Below are 21,028 nucleotides of genomic sequence, written 5' to 3'. Positions count from 1 at the left end.
ATTACCGGTGAAACTTACGCCTGAAACCAGAAAATCGAATTTTTTTTTGTAGGATCAAAAACCACAAAACCTTTCTTCCGTGACCTAATATTTTTTTTTAATTTTCTACTTTCTTCGGAATTCAGAGGAGCAAAAAAGCAGAACATTTTATACCTCCATTAAGTGCAACCAAAATGTGGCAGCAGAAAAAAAACTTACGACCTTGATGAGCCAATAATTCATGCTGACAGCCAACCGTTCTCTTTTTCGTTATACACGTAGTTCTTCTCTCCCCTTTCTTAAAAAGTCAGCCACTTCACCCTTCCGACGGTCACGATGTCCGTGAGAACCCGCGACGAAAGTCCGAGAAAATCGATCTAATTTTAATTAATATAAGAGGTATTGGAGACATTGTCCTCGCAACCAACAGCCAAAAATAGCAGGTGCCAAAATGGTAAATAGAACATTTTATTGTCATAAAGATGAATCAATTCGTCCGACACCAAAGTAATGTTCCGCACGATGTATGACCATTTTGAAGACGAATTACACGGAATCTAAGGAGATATTTTATTTCACCCTTGAACTAGTCCATTAGTATTTTCTGAACTGTTTAATTTCTAAATTAATCTGTTCACGAGCGAAATAGCAACATTTCTTTCTAGAGAAAAATGTGTAATGTATACCTGCTCTCGAATTAATTGAGGTAGAAGGTATGCGAAATTGTAGAAGAGATTATGTAGCATTGAGTTTCAGCCTTGTCTGGCGAGAATGCACCGGTGTTTCTGGTTTTTCCTTCTAAGACCTATCCTAAACGATAGACTACCAAATAATAATACCTGCTCTCAAGCATTGGACAGCAGCCACGTCAATCAACTTATAGCGGCTGCGGGAAGGACTTGGGAGCCAATGTTTTGTAAGTAAAAACCCGCTATCAAGAAAATACTGGAGTCAGTATTTTCTAAATACTCAGCGAATTATTAGTCACTAGATCGCTGCCAAGGGAAAACCCTGACGAGCAGAAAAATAATCAATAAACAAAATCATTAAACTAATTATTGAAGCATTAACCCATTCTGATACAATATTATACTTTTTGGACGAAAGTCAAAAAGTCAATCAATATGTTTCACAAACGTTTGTTTCTACTCGGGCACCGCGTGGTTCTAAATCCCTCACGTCACGCCCTTCTACTCAATGTCGCATTTCAGGGCCGTCGCTGCCCCATGTCAATTCTCCCGCGTCACCGATTCTTCCGCCTCCGCGGCGACTTGTCCGAAGCCAAAAGCTGCCCCCGGGGAGAGAGGTATTCATTTCGGTTAGAATGCTTCCTGGGAATGACCTCGACCTCCAAACAAGTTAACGACGCCGGCCATTCCATATTAGCTGGCAGCACCCAGTGACGACAAATATCCAGAGGACAACAGTTGGCCCGAAGTCTAAATACTATATGTGAACTCCCCGAACGACTGTATGAATAATCACATACAGATTTCTGACGTAAAAGTGAATTTCGCAAGATAATTTCCATTCGCTCATTGATTTTGATATTTTTAATCAAATAAGGCAAATTATTGAAACATTATCAATATAGAAATTAGGGTAGAGGAAATATTTGTTTAAAGAATTAGTTATTGTGCGACAAAAGCTGTCATTAGTTTTATGCAGTTTAAAAATCAATGGTTAGAAGGGTTTGGTTCCGCTTAAGAATTTTCGGGGTCCACCTAAACCTATCTTTGACTCTAGCCACTGAAACAGTATAACTACAATCAAACTTTGATTCAGAGTATACAAAAACAAGGATTTCTTGATATAAAGAGGGAGAGTCGTTAATACGAAGCTACAAAAACAAAGAATGTTATTCATTTTGTATGAAAATTAGACTTTTAGGCAAACGTTTTGCAGTAACCCTACTTGTTAATTCTGCCGTGAGATCTTCCTGGGCAACCATAACCGGCATAGGGAAAGGAACTGGCCCCCCTACCCTGATGCGTGAATTTCACACGCCGTCGGGCTTAGTGCTGGGTGAACTCATCACCTACCAAACCGACTTTGGGGTTGATTACTGGAGGCACGAAACATGATCGGCAGTGGGATGTTGAAGACTGTAATAGAGGGGAGAATGTTAAGCAAACGAGGAAAGGGCAGGAACAGGATAGGGATGTTAGACGGGATGAAGGGAGGAAGGAAGAACTCAGAGATGAAGAGGGACCTGATATAAAGCCGGTTGCTGGATTGTGTTTTCTTTTGTTAGGAGTCACAAAATACTTATTTGGTGTTTGTGTCCATCCAAAAACCTACCTTAACCGGTAGATTACCATCAAGTAATATATATATATATATATATATATATATATATATATATATATATATATATATATATATATATATTCTTCTGACTGAATAACAGACCCGAGAAAATATGCTACAACATTCATGCAACATAGAAATGTTGATAAAATCCAACAATTAACGGGAAAATGAAGAAAATCGTTATGTCTTTGACGCTATCAAGTTGTTCTCCTTCCCTCTTCATTGTGGTCATTGTAGGCACCCAGCAGAAATTTCTCAAGTGAAGTAAGCCTAAGTTGGCACCGCTAGTTGATTCGGCTGATTTTTATTTACTTGGAAGCCAAGATAGCACGGCATATTTCGGTAATATAAAATTGTTAGAAGCAAAAATTACGATGCTGCGTCATTATTTTATCGCCGATAAATATTTGCATCAACGCATTCCAAACTGTGTGACGTAAATTGGTATGCGTGGAATTGGACTGACAAGGCTTCTCTTGCAATTATTCAATGGCAGAAGAAGCATGGTTCACAAAACACAAATCGGAAATAACTGTCATAAAAAGACGCGTAATTCATGAAGAAAGCTAATTTACTGAAAATGTTTCATATGAAAATGCTTCCGGTGTGACTATCACCGGAAGTCAGAATAAAAACATCGAAGGAGGTCGTCAGATCTGTTAGATTTCCTGAATGTCGTAATAAAGCTCTGCATCCACATTAAATCATTGATTCACAGCTCATTTTTATCGAGTAGTAGGCCCGAATAGTATAGACCAGTAGGCCTGTATGCCCGAATAACCTTAGGTTGCAAACAAGGAAGCAGTTCGTCAGTGCCTTCATATGGAGCATGGCACTCTACGGATAAGAGGTGTGGAACATTGGAAAAGTGAGCAAGTGAAGAATAGATGCTGGAGGAAAATTCTGAAGATTAAGTAGACAGACAAATTGAAGTACGAGGACGCATAAAGAAGAACGGAAGACGAAGGGACCATACGGAGAACTCTACGGCAAAAAAAAACTAGATAGATTGGACAGACCTTGAGGCACAATGGATTGGTTAGAAACATATTTAGGGAAGAATATCGAAGAGAAGATCCCGCAAAAGAAGACCAAGAGACAAGTACATAGAGCATATTAGGAAGGACGTAAAACAAAAAAATGTTATCAGGGGGAGTGTACTGCAGTAAGTCAATCTTTGCGTTGAAATAATCATGATAATGAGGCAATCTATCCAATTATGTTATGCTTAGGACGATTTCCAATAGCCATTACGTCTTAATTATAGCCCAGACTACATCTAAATTTGCCAACATTATTGCGTTCCATAGTCCTTCATGGTTTCTACCTGCCCTCATGCCCCATAACAAATCTATTCTCTTCCTACCTTTTACTCATTTAGCATTCTCCCTTCTATTATGATCATAAAAATCTTTCAATGGCTCTTCCGCTCATTATCTGCCTTCGAACTACGCCCAGCAACAATCTCGCTTCCCTCATCATATCTAAAAACTTTGCACTTAGCCTCACCCTATCGCCAATTTGTTTTCTCTATTACTTTCCTCATTTTCATCTTAAATGCCTCTGGTGTTCATCCTATCACCCCTAATATAGGTTTTTGCACATATGCAGCGCTCTACGCTCCATATCAAAGCCTTCACTATTTTATTCTTGACGGCTTTACTTTTTGTATTTGTCTTCAATTCCTTCTCCTATAAAATATGTTTGTTTGTCATGAAAGGTATTATTCTCTTAATGCTAATACGCCCATTTTTCTGCAATGCACTGGTCAAATACGTAGACTTCTCCTTATGCTCTAGTTTATTTCCTTCGAATTCGATAATTCATTAAGACTTCTCTACATCTACATAATACCCTGAAAGTCACCGCAGGGGCGTTTGGTGAGGGGTGTTAGGTCACCACCCGGAAAAAGGATAAAACCACATGCAAAAACAACAAGTGCATGCAAACCTACACCCACAGAGCAAAAACCTTCATCTAAAAACCTTTTTAACTTACACAAACGCAAATATATATATATATATATATATATATATATATATATATATATATACTATCAACTATAGTATATATATATACTATCAACTAACATGCACCCACAAATGTAGTAAGAATATGTTCGATGACGTGGCAAATTAGAACTGAAAAGTAAGAAGGAGAAATTCTACTATCACATGGACATGCAACGTGCAATAGACTTCCTGCCTATCGATAATCCCATTACTTCAGTAAACTTGTGAATAACCTTTGGCCGGTTTTTCACAGTGTTCCTGTTTACCACTTCACAATAAATGCGGTCCCTTGGCCATCTTACTCAATACTTATTGATTATCTACACCTAACTGCAAATTTAAACAACTCATCGCCAACTTTAATTCCTAGCTAAAACATTTTCCATCACACCACAATATTTACAAAACATATAAAGGAGAAAACACCCAAGATCTTGATCAACCCTGTCTCACTTCCCTGCCCATAAATTAACATATCGGTTCTACCTTTGCCTTCGTTACTTAAGCCACCTTATTCAACTACAGGGTTCGAGTAATTGGCCTATCCCTCCAATCTTCTCCTGTATTCCACAATATTTTCATCAGCTTGGTCCACTCTGCTCTGTCGACTGCCTTCTATAAATTCACGATGCATACAAAACCATTCATTCTAACTTATTCTTATTTGTGCAATGGCGTCACGTGTTCTCTTCCCCATTATAGACGGAAATTGATCTTCACCAGTGGGTTTTTCATGCTATTCTGCGACCTTTAATTAATTTTTCACGGAAATGGCTTAGTCATTTGTGAAAGTAAACCTATGATCCACAGTTCTAAAAAAACCTCGGTTGATTTACTTTTTGTCATGAGGACATTCTGATAAACTATCCTGGTCGTTGTATTTCAATTTTACAGATGAGGCCAGAACGATTTTTCCTCACATTCTTCCCTAAATGGTTCGTAATTCTTCGTGAATATCAATATTTACTTCGTAGCTAAACACTTCGCAACTGCTATGATTATTTTTTATTCGCATTTTAACATTCCTGTATCCAAGGTAGGCATACACGGCCATATCGCCTTCCCCTTTTATGTCCAACCAACTTTGCCTTTTACAATTAAGATAATCTACATACTCTTTCCATCTCCCACAAAAATTTTCGATTTCAAAATTAACTTTTCTAACTTAAAAAAAGTAGGGAGATTGTCACTACAGTACCTTTGAACGAGTCACTCGCCGATCGAATTCGAACTCGCCGTGCTCACAAATTCGAAAATTTTTCTGATTGAATTGAATGATTTCTGCTCTTGTGTAATTATTGCTCAAGCATAAAAATCGTTTAATGTCGCACTGCACTCCCAATTGACAACGGCCTTCACATAGCGGAAGGGCTTGTGCGTTCTGAGGACCCATAGAGATGCGCTGTCTGCATCAATACTGGGGCAGGGTCAACCATGCCAGATAAGTGAAATGGTGGAACCAGAAAAAAGATGGGACGCGCAGCGTCTGTTTCTCAGTGGTGCCAAGGCGTCTGCCATTGGTGCGGCCATTTGAGTGATGGTGTCACGTTAAAAACACTATTGAGGAAGTCAACGGGAAACCACCTCAATTATCATCACACTCGGCCCGATGGCGGGTACCGGGTCGTGCCCGGTAACGGGAGAGGCAAGGCTTCTTGTTTCGTCATCACACGAAATTCTAGCAAAGCGGCGGCAACAATAGCGAAGAAGACACGGAAGAGGACTAAACCAGTCAGAATAACGACTGGGAAAAATAGAATGATGTTGAGTAAAGGGAAAATAGAAAATATTAACCGAGAGATGGAGAGAGAGAATCGAGATATTTTAGGTATGTGTGAGGTGAGATGGTTGAAAATGGATTACTGGAGCAATATCAAGAGTAATATACAGCATAGGGGAAGAGAGCTAGCAAGGGGCGGCAAGATTAGTGATCCAAAAGAGAGGACGAAGTGCAGAACAGACTCTCGTCCATCTTAATAATACTCCTGTAATCCAAAGTTTCTCAATTATTTTTTTCGGTTCTTCTTTATCCTTTTGCTGTTTTTCCTATCTCTTCAACGGAAATATGAGATAATCCACTTTTGCGCTCTCCTACCCTTTTTGACCCCGTTGAATTTTAAATTTCATTCCATAACAGCTTAAATATAATCTCAATCTGCATCAGTTCACTGGTATCTACCCGACCGAGGTGATCTCCCACAAAGCTCAATTGCTTCCTACTCGTGAATTTTTAATTTCAAAGCTTTACTCATCCTCCCTCCCATCGTAATACCTATTAATTCGTTCCATTATTATCCAGTTATCCTTTATAAACACGTTACTTGCGATTTCTCCTAATTAGACATCAAATCCATTTCTTCCTAAAGCGATCATTTACCAGCACGAACGTCTGGATTACTACTAGGTTGATCGGTCTGCTTTTATCTCTACCAGTCAAACTCTAAAACACACCTATTCTACACTCTCCACCCTTCTTCCCAGTTAACTCTTCAGTTGCTTCTCGTAGACTCTCTTCCCACTGACACAAATGACTATACTTCCATCGATGTAGTAATCTCAGATATTTCCCACTCTCACTTTATGCAGACATAAAATGTGTACCTGTATACTTCCCTTCTATGTGTCTTTCCTGACGTTTCCTAACTCCCCATACTATCTATCAATACTATCGTCCAAATATTTCATGTCCACATTACAATGGTGGCGATCATCTTCTCCGTCCTCTTATCCAATTCCGGCAATTCTGTTGTGCAAGGATTTCACGTTGACGACCGCGATCGTCTCGCCTCTTCCGCTACCAAGCACGACTTAACAATGTTCCAGTCCCTTAGTTGCCTGGATGTATTGTCCATTTAATTGTCAATTGTCCATCCGACCATGATTGTGTCATGGGGAATATAATGAAGGTGGTTTCCCATTACTTTCCTCAATTGTTTTTTTAACGTGATACCATCGCCAGAATGGCCGCCACACTGGGATCAGATGCTCCGTGGGCTACCTTCATGCTATCTGGCATGAATGACCCCAACAGAAGCAATCATCATTGCCCCCTCCAGTTATAGGGGTTATCAGTGCGCGCCAGCCACTCCACCACTTCAAGGTTGTATTCCATGGGTGGGGATCTCTAGTTACGCATATTGTCTTTTATTCACACTGTGACGTGAGCAGAGTGTTCAATCGTTGATTGCACTTCCCAATGTCACCCGAGAAAAGAGAAAGGGGGGACCGCCAGCGAACTGATAGATCACGTGGAGCGAGAAAGTGTGACAACGGGACGCTTAGGAGGGACTACGGGTGACGGACACAAAACAGTTGAATAACTTAAGAATTTGCTCTCGGAATAAGTAGTAAACACAGGAAATGTATATTGCTCCTTATATATGATCTCTGCACCTTTGTTACAATTATAATTCTCCTTACAAAATGGCGTAAACGAACAGATAGCCTTTTTAGTCAATCTATATTTTTCGAAAAACTGTACGAGCCATTTATTTACACCAAGTGCGTCATATAAGGCTAAAAATGTTAAAATTGTTGTAAAAGTTTAAATATTGCCTGGAAAAAATAATTATTTTTCTATCTTCATCCAATTGCTCGCGTTAGATGCCAGGATATATCATGGTTATTATTCATTTACTTAGTAATCAGATAAAATACCAATTAATGATGTTTTTAAATAAATTGCTCACAATTTCAAAAGCCAAGGCAAAATAATAGGAAAACAATAAATGTTAAGGCATAATTAGTTATTTCTAAAGACATCCGATGAAATATGCTATGCTTTGCTAATGAAAACAATTGATTCATTTGATGATAAATACATATGTTCAGTATACTTTCTGTTTTATTAGAACCAGTCATCTTATCATGTGATATTTTGGAAACAAATTATTTACACAAATGCACAAAATTTGCAAATTATGCTAACTAGCTCGCAGCAGTATCATTAGATGTGACGTTAAATTACCTTAAAATAACCAGAAGGTACAAATATGGTGATAATCATGGAGTGCATCATATTATTCATCATTCATACAGCTGAGCTGAAAACAGATTTATTTATCCCCTTAATATACTGTATAGTATCCGCCGTCACTTATCCGACGTCACTTAAGTAATTCTTATTCATTATCCCCTTAAGTTAAATTGCTAAATTTTTAGGTTTTAAAAATATTGTTGGCTTAGAACATAACAGAGGAAAGCTCAAAAATGCCAAATACTAACGCCTTCTCTGATACCGGCATTTAAAATACCAAATATTTCCGAACCCATTCCTTCAGTCATAAGTATTTTTCCAGGATTCTCCAAAGTTTTTTTCCAATTCTTTACGCCCGAGTGATTACTCCAAATGTCAGGCATTCCAATAAACCTTACACTTAGGATTTCAGTAGCATCTTTCACTCATGCAATAGAAGCATTATTTACGTATTGAACTGAACTCTGCACTGTACGTCTCACATGTTCATCTCAATCCTTCAATATGAGTGTTATATAGCCATTTTCTACAGGCAACATGCAGCTGAACAAGCAATGGAATAATCCTTTGAATCTCCGGGCGGTAGTCTGTAGACCTCTATTGCAATGCCAATTTTGATTGGTATTTTAATGGGAATTCAAACAGAGGAGACAGAACATGATTTGGGACCCCATCAACACCAATAAGCAGAAGAACTAAAAATACCCCGCAAATGTCTCTAAAATGATCCTCGATAATCCTCCTTTTATGACAGATTTCATTTGAATAAACCAAAAAATGGAATCTAGAGAATTATGATTGAAATTTAAGCCAATCAATTTTAAAATCTAGGAAAAGTATGCTGTAATTCAAACATCAATGAAAAATAATATGTATAAACTTGGTAATATTCCTTATTTTCAATAGCACTCGACAGGTGTCGTGTTTTCACATCAACCTTTTTCCTGATCACCTATCAACTTCAAAATAATGAGTACGTTGGTTTATTACAACTGTAGAATGGAAGTTTATTATACCATTCAGTAACATAGAAAAGTACTTGAACTGACTAAAATTAATGGCTATCCTTTGAACCTATTCAATAGATATTGTCCGAAGTTATTGGGTAGTTATTATATCAGCTAATTACTACAGCAATTAAAAAAGGAAAAAATTACTAGCAGTTGATCAGCCAAAAGAGAAGATTTGGATCGTCCAACAGATAGTTGAATTAAAAGTATTCTTCTGCTTATCAAAGAGTTAAGTTAAAACTATAGCGCATGTAAAATGAATCTAATTACAAACGGTGTTTATATTTTTTTATAAAACTACCTCTGAAACCGGTTGGAAGGTAGTTAAGCGAAATATTATGCTCGCCTTCTCTGTGAAAAAATGGGCTCAGTCACCTTTGCAAATTAATTATCATATTCAAGACAGCTTTCTCCATTGTTCCTATGAAGAAGACAAGAGAAGGCAGCATGCTTCTTTCTTCTTCTCTAATTCAAATAGTGACAAATTCAAAGTACGATGAATGACAACATATGGCATCCAGTAGTAGGCCACGGCGTACAGTCTCATATAATGAGTTGTGTATTTCGCTAGATTATATTTTCGGATGCCGCTGTAATTTCAGCCTTTTTAAATCAATGTCCCTGATTCCAATTATTAAGAAAATTTGCTAACATCAAGGAACAATGGTAAACACATCAAGAACTTACCTTCCAAATGCAACAACTAACCTATTTCATGCGGTGGAAATGAAGCACAAAAGCGTCATCTGCAGTACCTGATTCCAAAGTTGTATATCCCCGCTAATTTCATAATGTGGCATTCATATCAAATCGTACGTTTTTTTCCACTAAGATGTCACTGTTTCCCCTCCTTGAATTAGCAAAGCAAATCGTGCTTGGGTAAAATCATTCCATCCAGACTACATTCACAATGGTTTAAGAATATTTCACTTAGTACCTCTTAATCTATAGTTTTTTTGCGCAGAACGTCATGTTTTGTTCCTTTAAATATACGCAGGTTTGAATGACAAGAAATGTTTACGTCAATGTGCATGCCTATAAGTATCGCTATTACCTATAAATTCAATATCTAGAGCGGAAAAAATTCGATTCTCCTCCCGTTTTGGATAAGTTTTAGCAAAAGAAACGTTTTCCCTCCTTGAAAATTACAATAATGTCAAGAAAATATTTTACTTACGGCTTCATTGCGAGAGAGAGAGAGAGAGAGCGAGAGAAAAACAAAAAAGTAGCTCACCATTAGCGAAACGTGTTATTTTTCTGTGGGTAATATGCGGCAATCGTGCCAAATATATATATATATATATATATATATATATATATATATATATATATATATATATATATATATATATATATATATATATATATAAAAGTTTATACATATTATTTTTCATTGATGTTTGAATTACAGCATATACATATATATATATATATATATATATATATTTTTTTTAAGGTAATCTACCGGTTAAGGCAGGTTTTTCGATGGACACAACTACCAAACAAATATTTTACTACTCCTAACAAAACACAAAATCCATCATCCTACTCTATATCAGGTCCCTCTTCATCTCTGAGTACTTTCTTCCTCCCTTCATCCCGTCCAACATCCCTATCCTGTTGCTAATAATACACGAAGGAACACAATGTCTATTTCCAAGACAGCAAGTTAACCATTTTCTTAAAATAAGCGAGATTATTTACATGGTATGCAATATAAGTTTCTTAGGAAATCTGTTTTTCAATTTTTTCAAATAAAATCTCGCTTTTGCTGTTTAAATTTTACAATAAATATACAATGCTAATATCATACAGTTTGGACTAGGTTTGAATAATTAATCAGAGTTGGCATGTAAGCTTTGACTATTTATCATTTCACATTCCTCATTAATGCCATTCAGAAATTCAGTTGATAAAATGATAAATGTACAAAGCTAATATTCCAACACTGATTAATAATTCAAACCTAGTTCAACCCTTATTTTATTAGCATTTAATATAAATACGGAAATATTCATACAAGAAACTTGAGTTTTTCTCTTGAAATATGGATTGCCCAATATACTTATATTAACCAGTACAAACATTTGTTCTTATCCGTCATCAGACCAAATTATTTATTTCAAAACATGTGAATTATACCGGCCATACCTACCTTGTATGTACGTAACAAGCTCAACATTCGATAAATATCAATACTTACATTGACTTACACAAACCTTAACGAAATTCTGAATGAAATAGTCCATTGATGTTATGCCAAAACATATTAATTTCATGCAAGGAAGTAAGAAAGCTCGCGAGGAGGTTATTTTACGAGAGTTAAATATGTATGTTTGGAATCAACAGGATGATAGAGCGTATTTTGATAACATATTTCACCATATTCTTGAAGGAAAAACTTGATATGATGAAACTTGCTGTTTCGTGACGGGCAATCTGCCCGAAGGACAGAGAGGCAGATCTTCTTCATGTGAATGAAGGTGGATACCAGACGTTTCAATGCTCCAATATTCATCTAAATGCAGGCGTGGTGTGCATGCATGTTACTGCAATGCGGATGGCATCGTCCAATTATCACATTATGCTTAGTATTATTAGGTCAACTTTTTTTTCCAAAAAAGGGGCCATCGTACGGCAACCACACGATCTGTGATCAGAAATACAGGAATGAACATAATGCGTAGGAAGGGTAGGGAGTTATGAGGGTGTTTACAACCAATGAATCGTCAATGACGATTCGGCACGCTTAAACTGCAGCTAACCTATCGGGCAGCTTAGTGCTACACATCTATAAATTATAACGGGCAACAAATCTGAGAAGTAGACAAGGTCTGTGGAATTGTCACGGAAGTAATAAAAATATTAAAAAGAAAATAAAATGTCTGTCTTACACTATAAGTAGCCATGAGGGCAGGGGATGTTACGTCACCAGCCATTAGTCTATCAGTAATTAATGGAATTCGGTGTCATTTACTTGCGGGTTGCTCGAATCGCAGTATATGATGTTTTTTTACTGCTGTGATCACGACTTACTGCTATAAATATTATTATTAATATATAAATATCGATGCAAATAGGCAATTGTCCAGGTGGCACCGGTCACTCTTACAATACACATACATACCTACGCAAGAGGAACAGATATGAGACGAAATGCTCTTCTATACATTGACACTTAACGATTACCAACCGCACCTTTACACATGGGCTAGGTTTACACCATACATGCAACAAACCGTCCATCGCCGCACTCCGCCCATAATCACGTACTCTTCAATTTCATATACCGTTCAAAATCACGCACCGTTGACACTTTGGCATAATTCATTTTTGCAACACAACTCCTCACAGCGTCCACATCACGTACAGGCAATATTTTAATTAGTACAATAGTGTAATAATCACTGATCAATAAAGTTTATCACCCAGTGGATACTTTACACTTATTCTCAAAACTTTTAGTGAATAATGTAAGAGCAATGGGGGTATTGAATGTAGAGTTAACTACAATTTGGTGGTCTTAAAAAGTGTATCTTGGGAGAATGAACACAGTCAGGATAGCAGCAAAAGCAAATGAGAGTAAATTTTGAAAGGTGAAGAGGCAATAAGGTGAGAATGTGTCATGGCTGCATGTGGGAGGATTATATACCACATACAAGTATGCCTGTGTATGTGATGTATGAGTATATTGGGATAATATACGAGGTATGTTCAAAAAGTATCTCGAAATTTGAATTTCCACGGGTTACGTATGTTTGATTTTCGATTTTTTTCGATTTAATAGCATTATGTTGGTACTTATGTCTCTCACTTATGCCGAAAAGTTCGGCCAGTTTGAATGTTCAGTTAATTGTTGACAGCTGTTTTGGCTTGTCTTCGATTTTTGCCTGCTCCGAAAAATAGATAAAAGAATCTGTAACAAATTTTGTGTGAAAATCGAAATTAAGTGCACGGAAGCACTCCGAATGTTGACTGTGGCATATGGAGAAGCTACTTGGGACCGAAATAACGTTTATCAGTGGTAGAAAATGTTCTCAAAGGGCCGAGAAGATGTGAGCGACGAAAAGCGTGCCGGACGCCCTAGCACGTCAACAGACGAAAACATTGATTTAGGGAAGAAAATAGTAACGGCCAATTGCCGAATAACTGTTAGAGAAGTTGCTGAGGACCTAAACATATTTAACCATGTTTGGGCATGACAAAATTGATCCTGACAAGTTAAAATAGTCAAAAACCTCAAATTTAAAGAAAAAACTTAAAGGCGTAGAGGATAAAAGCTTGTTGACGGCATAGGCTATTTACCAACCACAATGAGATGACATACATGACCGTGACCTAATCTCTAAGGACGCACGAAGAGTTCAATAAACATTTTTTAAACGTAGAGAAGCATAAAAACAAATTTCCTAGTCAAGAAATTTCCTTTCCCAGTCATTTCGTAAAACAATACAATAGATACCCGAATTTTACCTTCATATAATGTTGCAATGAAATTAAGGCTAAGATAAGAGGGAAAGCACATTACATTAATCGTGATGTTAAAGTAACGAATTAAGTATGCTTGCCTGAGTCGTCGTGTACCTTATATTTTCACATAGTGATTACCTTTTACCCTTGAATACGAACAGATTTGACAAAAAAATACTTGATAACCTGAAACAGAAGGTCAGGCAACCTTTAATAACTGTTAGCAAGCTTAAACCTTTAATAATTGCTAAAAATATTACGTTTTAATAGTCATATTATTAACTTAATTTCTTATAAGTAATTCACCTTCACTGCACATGTTTTGTGAATACAAGCTCAAGTATGGCACGCGAATTCCTACCAATTCCGATTATTGGATCAGATAGTAGGACACTTTGTCTAACTTCGCAGAATGATTTCAATCTTCGCCCATATTTCCCAAATGTGTTGTTCCCAAATAAACTTATTATTTGATGATTCTCCGCAATACCTACTACATTTATATGCGAATGGGTAAATGAAATCACTCATCAACGTATACTCGTCTCGAATAACTGTTATCTAACAGTCAATTTCAAAGTAAATTTTAGTTTTTTTTGATTCCATACATTAATCATACAAGAAAACTTCTTTTTACATTCTTTCTAATCCGTCTATCTCTACCTAGATCCTTACAGCACTTACGCATTATAGCACATCTAAGATCTTTTAAGTAATACAAGCTCGCCTTTCCTGTATTTACGAGTACACGGATTTAGAAAAAATAAACAAATCATCTGAAGACGCTTAACACCATCCAAGGAAATCCCAAGAAGTAGTTCAACGGTAAATGTTCCGGTTACCCGATAATAGACTAGAATAGCAAAGAGGTTGCAAATGAATGATATGGCACTTAGATCATATTTGCTATCCCGCTCCAAAGGTGCCACTTACCCACTAAGGTTCCTAATGTGGCACTGGTTCGATTCGCACCAGGTCAGGGAGAAATGGGAGGCTCCAGTGATCCGAATACCGTGTTGTCTAACTGTACGACCCAAAAATTACAGCGCTAGAGCATTGACCCATGGCACATGAAATCCGCGGGGGCGCATTTGACCCGCGACCGCTTACGATCCCCTTTCCACGCTGCATCGCGTGTCGCCGAGCGCATGATTTGATTTCTAATCAGCGGATGACAGGAGTTTGAGGCGAAAACCATTGCTCGACGGGGTTGGAATAGAAAATGAACGTTTTATCCAAGAAGCTTTCCATCTCACCGAACGAAAAGGAATCTCTCAACGACTCACATACCAACTAAGCCATTACACTGTATGCAAGAAATCATTCCACACACGACATCAAAACTTCCTTATACCCGACTTATCCGCAAGTACATTGCGTAATTATGAAACACTCTGATTCTTACCATTGGTTACCAAAACAGAATGAAATGGTTCATTTCGATAAGAAGTAGTTTTGTAAACTTGGGTCTAAAATGTGAACTACAGCAAATATATTTAACATCCCAATACTAACAATTCCATCATTCTGAATTCAGGAGTTAAAATTTAATGCTATAGTCTTGGAAAATTTTCACGAAAAGGTAATTAACCCCTGAAAAATTTTAATGTATCCACCTAATTTATATACGCACCACATCTCAGGAAACAATCATTTTCACTTAGCTAATAATTATTTTTTTAAATAATTATTTTTCAAAGCACACCTGTCGTCTCTCTAATAACTCATTCCAAAGCCTTAACTTTAGTTTTCTATACTATAAGTATTTCAACAACTCATTAATTTTACGAAGCTCATGCAAATTATTCTGAGCCTATAACAATACCAGTTGACTCTGGCGGCTCCTTTTTATGTGGAATTCTCAGGGTATCTTACTTACTTACAGATTCTACAACCAAAATATTTAAAATATATATTGAGGAATTTCAAAACAATAGTTAAATAGCAAAACCTTCTATTACTACTGCTATAAATTCCTACTTTTCGGTCAAATTTTATCCCTTGGCTCTATCTAATATGGCCATTTAACGATGCTGATCTCGACCAGGCGGACAAAATGACGAGCAGAAACTACTAGGCAGTGTTTTTTAAATACATAGACTCGTATACTTACCTAAAAACATATGTAGATCTTATTCTAAGGAGAAAAATAAACATTTCACAAATACTGTCCATTCCGAGGAGATATACAAAACATACGAAAACGAGGCACTTGTAAAATGTCTAAAAGTGCGGAATGGAACAATTAAGAAACGATTAAATAAAATGGATGACTATAAATGCGGAATAATTAGCATCTTACTTTGAAAAGAGATGGAGTTCGAGGAATAATAACTCCATTTACTTATGAAAGAGTTAATCGGAAGCACTGTAATAGAGGAGTGCAACTTATTATCTTCACATTGGCAATTTATTCCTAAAGTCATGAACAGAACCCGAAAACGATTTCTTGGTTTCAGTTTATATAACAGAAAAAAATGCTTATATTTAGCATTTTATAATCCAATTCACCCCATCAGACTTGAAATTGGCTTTCATCACGTATTCGGTTAAGGAAATATCCCATTCCAATAGACTGGCGAAACTCATAACCCTATGGTAATAACCATAGTTATTGATAATAAACGAAAAATAGTAAACGGTTAAATATTAAGCGAAAATTTAAAAAAAATCACTCAACAGGAATGTAATTTCACAGGTATCTTGAAATTAACGGACATATAAAAAAAATACATTTGATCACTGCGCACCCCATACTCGTAATTTTGATTCCCAGGCCTCTCATTATAAAAAAAGGTAACAGCTTACTAAAGGAATGACAATACATGTGGCGGGAGGAGAAAGCAACTAATTAAAATTGATGTCACGGGAGGGAAACTCATAGGAACTCTACAGGCGTTTACTTTTAAAAATTAACTTTCACACCTCATGAAGAGGGATTTCCCTATTGCCATTTGCTTCCTGGTCTCCGACCTCGAAATAATTCAACATAATTTTAATTTTAATACATAGTTCTATGATTTCAACACCATGTAGCTCAGATTTACTTATTAACAACATCACTGCCTCGGCATGTCAAAATAAAATCCTCAATAGTGAGGAATTGCAATAAAAATGAGTAACCGCGGGCATAGTGTGGCGTAGCTAGTATGCGTGGGTTTGAGAGCCAATGATGGTGCTTGACTTTACCCCCTCTCTCGCCGATAATTCCCATTTTACACCATTTGGGGTCATTTACGCAAGTTCCTCCACCACTGAAGTAAGCACCAACCAAAAGTACCGCTTAATAAGCTGTCGTAAGTGCGGGCACATTATCCTCTTCTCGAGGGGCATTCCAGTAAGTTATATATGGATTCATGCCAAGGCTTGTCACTCTTTCCGTCCCTTCCTAGTTCCCGAAGCAATGTTCAAGCTAGATAACCTGTCATAAGACGTCTCTCTTTAAATTAATGAAAATTTTAATCGAAAAACAACAGTCAGAGCAATGACAGTATATTTCATAACACAATATTACTTGCAAGAGAGCAACCAAAATGACGGCTAAAACAACACCCGACTTGTTTTTCAAGTGCTCCTGATCGCAAACCTACTGTGATCAAAGAAAATCGCACAGAGGTAACACTTTGTCTCGATCGCTCTATGCAAATTAATTAGTAGGTAAAAACCATAAACACAGTAATCAAGCCGAAGGTCGGTTAGGCCCAGTACTAAGCCCTCCATGGTGTGTGAAATTCACACATTAGGGTAGGGGAGGCCAGTTCCTTTCCCTGAGCCGGTTGTGGTTTCCCAGGAAGATCTGGAACCCGAAAATCACATAGCTTGAGTAGAGTTGCAGAGCCCGGGAATCGAACCCGAGCCCTCTGTTCAGTAGTCCAACACCCTACCACCTGGACTACCGCGACCCACAATTATTAGGTATGTGAGTACTAAATAAACATAACAGTTTCAGGTTTAACCTTGTGGAATTCCTTCATGATGAAGGTGAGAAAGAAATTTTACACTTCCACAATAAAGATTTTAATATTTCACGACTATGGTTTCGATGCTGAGCATCATCATCACCTGATGATGAGCATCGAAACCATGGTCGTGAATAATTAAAATCTTTACTGTGGAAGTTTAAAGTTTATTTTTTACCCTCATCATAGGAGTACTTAGATAATCATCACAAACGTACCTGCAGTTTACTTCTGTACCAGTTAGAAGTCAAGGCCAGCGTGAGTTGATGAAGACGTGGTATGGAATATTTACTTATACACCAATTTCCCGTAAAGATCTATCTACCTGTTTTCACGTAATTTTACCCATAACGGAGAGATCATAAGAAAACCTTGAAGAAGAAAGCGAAAATACATTTAAAAGTAGTTTTGCAATCATTTCAGAATTAGCTGTTGATGAACCAAAATCTATTTACAATTATTGTGTGGAAATATACTTGATAAGCAGTTCTTACTATGGAAGTCTTTAAATTTTAATTGAATTTTCGAGAAATGTGCCCAAAAATGTTTTTCCTTTCGATCAAAATGCACGGCAAATAGATATTGCCTCGTATATTATTATACATGAATTTTATTTGCTCGCCCGGAATTCAGTCATAACATGACGGCTGCGTCAAAAAAAATCATTTTACTTGACTTAATATATCATAAAAAGCATGCCTAAAAAATCTAGTATCCGACGAGATTGAAATTAATTAACGCCATCGACGTGTTTCCATTTTGGCTTCGCTTCGCTTGGAGGACAATATTCACGTTCCGTGCTTAGCACATTCATTTCGCAATTTACTGCATAAATAGCTATTTCATCGCTCACGAAATTCGATTCTAATTTTTATGCACTCAAGTCTCGCTCTCTGATAAGCAATGCAAAATAAATTAACAATAGGCCACTAGTTTTCATTCTGAAGAAAGGCATTCCGAAATGAATTAGATAAAATTAGATAGCACCCTCTAAAAGTTGACACCCTCGACCATTGGAATATGAACATCCGTTTACACATCGTTATTTGTACACTTGCCAACGAATCATTTATCAAGAAGGAACCCATTAAGTTAAGCTATTTTGTCGTTTTTTTGGTTCATAGAATAATTAGCACATTAGTGGAGAGACGATTACTGTAATAAACTTTTTGATTATATAGGTACATTTCAGTTATATTTTGCAAGGCATCAAGAATATAGCTCCAAAGGCGTGTGCTACTTTTACTTAATTACTTAATTTAAATTTCATGCTGAAGAGTTGTCAGTTTTCGGTGGGCAACATTCTTAAAAAAAAAGGATACCCTGAGATCAAGCAACACTTTCAGGATTCGACGATGACTTAATCTTATGGTCCAATCAAGATGAACATCGATTTTCCTAAGCGCTTTAGCGCGAATATATTTTGGCATATCGGTAATATCAGTTCGTATTATCATGCTCAACTTACCTTTATATTTTTAGGAACCTCATAACCTTTCCTTTCCCATGATGGATTCTCATCCCATATCAATCACATTTGCTCTACCAGGCGCTCACTAATGATTACAATCTCTTAGCTAACTGGATTGACGATACGCTTCATCATATGAAAATCTAAATGAATTGAAGGATTAACCAAATACCCTCCCTCCTCTCTTCAGCCCTTTTCATGCGCCACTGACGTGTACCATTTCCACCGTGAGCACATTGAAAGGAACAGGTGATAACGGTTGCCCTTGTCTTTCTCTAAATAACACTGTCCATTCAGATTTTTCAATGGAGTTCTGTAATTGTGAGATATACAGAAATGTTGCTGTGCTGTAGAAATGTTTCGGATGAGTCGCTTATCCTTTCACCCTACCCCTATGATATGCAGGAAGTTCATTATTATGCTCAATCGACTGAGTCGAATGCCCTCTCAAAATACGTGGAGCAAATATATGCTTTAATGTATAAATAAGCATCAACAAATATCTATATACTTTTCTCTTTGTGACCACATTACTGCTGCGGTAGGTCACCGGGGGTTGGTGGATTATATAGAGGTGGGGCCTTTGCGGAAGCGGGAAAACTGGTTTGGATTCGTAAAGGAAAGATGTATCTCCAAATAATAATGAATAATTAAAGCTTATTAAATGGCTAAGGTAATAGTAATAAAAGACTGCGCGGCCATTTGGCTAGGATGATGAATGCACAAAATGTTGAAAAAGGGAAAAATAACAGAATAGCTAACAATTATAATGTAAACTGAAAGAAGTAACAAGCCCTCAGTTAAGTGCAGGACAGAATTATGCACTTTCAGCTGTAAAATATGATAAGAAACGTGAGAAATCAGCCATATACGAATACCTACAGAGTCATAACAGTGTGTACGTGCTAGCACTGGATTATTTGTAAGATGCTCAACTCATGAACATCAGATGAAAAATCTGATATCTGAATGAAGAATCTGGTATCTACAGGGTCCGTACAATAGGTATCGGGACTGGTTCCAAAAATCAATATTTATTGCAGTTATCATTACAATTACTTAATAATCTTTAAAATACATTCCTCCTGCATCGATACACTTAGTCCGGCGCGTCTGCCACTCGTCAAAAGCCTCCTGGAAGTCGGTTTCTGCAATACTGTTGAAAGCTTTTGTCGTCGCCGCTTGAACCGCCTCGATGGAGTCGAACCGATATCCTTTGAGCTCCTCTTGAGCTATCCTTTGATGCAATAACGTTGTGGAGAAAATCTTCATCTTCCTGGACGCAGTCCAAAATTTCTTGCGCAATTTCCACCCGCGACAGTTTTTATTCCTCGCTCGGCGCCAGCTTCGCGCACACTTTCCTCATCGCAAGATTCTCTGTTACAATGGTGTGGACGGTTCCGACTGAAAGGCCGGTCTCCTCACTGATAAGGGCGATGGTTAAATTCCTGTCAGAGCTCAAAACTTTTTTCACTTTGGCCACCTGAGCATCAGTTCGAGCGGTCGTCAGGCGTCCGACGCGGTGCTCGTCTTCAACGAGCTCCCGGCCTTCCTTATACATTTTGTGCCACCCAAAAACTCTAGTGCGGCTTAAGGTATCATCTCCATAAGCCTGCTTCATGAGTTCAAGGGTCTCCGACGCAGATTTCCTGAGTTTAACGCAAAACTTCATAGCGTAGAGTTGCTCGACGGCGCGCTCCATGCTGGCGCGACGACACCACAAACAATCACACGTCACAAAAATCCACCTCCTGTCTCAACGCATGCCCGGAGGCGACAGAACGAAAGTGCGCCTGAGTGGTAGGGGACCCCTCTACCGAGCCGACTGGTCGGACCCC

The sequence above is a fragment of the Hetaerina americana genome, unplaced genomic scaffold (assembly GCF_022747635.1).
Source record: "Hetaerina americana unplaced genomic scaffold, ioHetAmer1.1.p SCAF_8, whole genome shotgun sequence".
Lineage (NCBI taxonomy): Eukaryota > Metazoa > Arthropoda > Insecta > Odonata > Calopterygidae > Hetaerina > Hetaerina americana.
Note: the sequence above shows the minus strand (reverse complement) of the source record.